The sequence below is a fragment of the Lynx rufus genome, unplaced genomic scaffold (genome assembly GCF_022079265.1).
Source record: "Lynx rufus isolate CCGP_SWC_20201006 ecotype Redwood Valley unplaced genomic scaffold, mLynRuf1.p SCAF_12, whole genome shotgun sequence".
Lineage (NCBI taxonomy): Eukaryota > Metazoa > Chordata > Mammalia > Carnivora > Felidae > Lynx > Lynx rufus.
This window is the reverse complement of record NW_025814826.1, coordinates 1,041,024-1,043,628: the sequence shown is the minus strand read 5'-3', so window position 1 is coordinate 1,043,628 and position 2,605 is coordinate 1,041,024. Positions and strand designations below refer to the sequence as shown.

Below are 2,605 nucleotides of genomic sequence, written 5' to 3'. Positions count from 1 at the left end.
CAACTCGTCCTCAGGGTGATTGGTACAAAGAGACTAGAGATACCTGCACTGCGATATGTCCCAAAGTTCACAATGAAATTATTAATGGTGAAACACAATTAGTTTTGGGTATAGGGTAGAAGAAATTACATGTCACAAAATAAATATATCAGCAATATGTTTAAATTATTTGATAGTTATTGAGGAGGGCACCTGTTGGGATGAGCACGGGGTGTTGTATGGAAACCAATTTGATAATAAATTTCATCTACAACATATAAAATATTTAAGTAAAGACAGGAAAAATGGGAAATAAAAATAATGTCGAAAGACAAACTATACACTTGTAAGATATATTGTGAAGAAGAGGCCTAATACAATTAAATCTTGAAAATTAACTCAATTTAGTACACAATAATTTAGTTAAATATTAATTAGTCTGAGTTGGTGAAAGAAATAATAAACTAGAATACTGAACAAAAATGTTGAAGCCAAATCCATTCAAGAGAGAACATTTATAGAGAATAGAATTGTCACTATATTATATGAAGATCAGAATGGGAAGAAATAAGAATCATTTAAATGTTTCACTACTGCATACAAGTTAAAAAACAAAACTAAAAAAATGACGATTATAAATTTCTAATTTCAAAACTAGGCATGAAGTTACAAATAAGAAATTAATTGTAACAAAAGCAGATAAATAAAATACTCACCAGAAATATTAATCAAACTGTGTAAATGAAAGAAATTAAAAATATATATGTTGTAAGGTGAGACAAAGTTTACAACCTTTAAAAGAAGAGAATGATAAATTAGAAAACATACAGAGGTGAGAGTACACTCTCTGCATCCCTAATAGAAGCCGGAACTCATAGAAATATATATAAATAGTGCTGAGAAAAGTGTTGCTCAGTTAAAATTAGAGGCACAGGTAAATATCTTGAAGTAAAAAGAGTAAACAGAATTTTCAAATGTTGCATTACCAATAGGTAATGCATTGTAATAGAGTACAATAGTCATGATTTAGAGTGTATTTCACTGCATTGTAATACAGTACAATAGTCATGCTTTAGAGTGTATTTTACTTTTATAGAGAAAATTTTCCTTAAGAGTGCTTGAGAAATAAAATGAAAGATAAAGGAATTTTCAACACATGGCAATACTGAATCTTACTTGATACTAAAATCAAAAGAAGCTGGTGGGTAATTGTTACCAGAGGTTTCAAAAAAATTTATTATTTATACACAGTAAACCTTTCAATGACATACAAATTAAAATTACATTTAAATGTTATATATAAATAAACACTCTATAATTTGAATGAAATCAAAATGATCAGTTCTAGATAATGATTTTCATAATATTGTACCTATAACTTGATTGTAATTTTCCCACACATTCGAAACACATTTTCTATCTTTTTATCAGAACTTATTAGCACCAATGCACTGACAGTGGCATAGACATTGGGCACAAGCTTCTGGAAATCCAGAATGACTGTGTCATATGCCCATAAGAGAGTGGAGGAGAAGGAGATAATGACGCCCACCTAGTACATGACCACAAAAAAACTTGCCAACAGCAGGATGGTTTGGGTGGCCTTTCTCTCTGGGGAGACTCTTGAGGAGAGGCTGATGCTGGGAAGGTGCTGGCACTGCCTCTGAAGCCTGGACAAGAGAATCACAATGTACACACTTGAGAGCAGCATGCCTCCAACAAAGAAAACATCCCTGGATATTGAAAACGTGAAAAACAGTCCCCTGATGATGGAGTTTAGGCGGGAAAGTGAGCAGTGTTTACTGACACACAGTAGATTGCTCTGGGTCACATTAGAAGGAGCAGCAGTATACAAGATGCAGTCACTAATGAGAGACAAACTGAGAAACCATAAGATGATAAAAGAATGGAAGATGTACTTTTTGCACGTATGTTTAAAGCTGGCCAACCAGGAGGTGCTAGGGCTGATCATGATGGCCTTGAACATGCTGAGGAGGCAGGTGGTGCTCAAGGAGAGACCCATTGTCACCCTATTCATGCACAATAAAGCCATGCATTTGAAATCATTTAGAGTGTTCAGTACTTCAAACAGGTCTGTAGACATTAAAAAACAGTGCCGTGAAGAGTTTCATTATGTGGACAAAGGCCAAGTGATAGATGATCAGGACAGTTGGCTTAGGTCTGTGATCCAGAAGTAGCATGAAGCTGTGGAAGAGAAGCAGGAAGGTGTTGGCAAAAATTCCAATACGAACTTGTAAAACCTGGCCTATCTTCATACAAATATAATGGACGATATCATCATCACAGTGACAAAGAAAAAACATATTTTGTCTATCTGAAAAATTAGACCTCACGTTATCAATGTCATTTTTCCTCTGTCAAAATCATCACCACAGATCATTTTTTGTTTTACTCAATTAATCATTAAGTCTATGTTGTATAAAGTCTTAAAAATAGGGTCTCAAAATTATTTGTACACCATTTGACTGTGTATATATTATGTACATACGTATCTATATGTTATCTTTCTATATCTATCTCTCTCTCTATCTGTATATGTGTCATCTACATTGGGAAGGAGAGAAGGAAAGAGAGGAAGGAGAGAGACATAGAGAAAGAGAGATCT

The 2,605-nt window shown here is 33.9% G+C and overlaps 1 pseudogene; it reads right to left on the bottom strand.

Annotated features, from left to right (window-relative positions):
- Window positions 1–1,351: 1,351 nt before the first annotated feature.
- On the bottom strand, window positions 1,352–2,303 carry LOC124507935 (putative vomeronasal receptor-like protein 4; annotated as a pseudogene).
- Window positions 2,304–2,605: the final 302 nt, after the last annotated feature.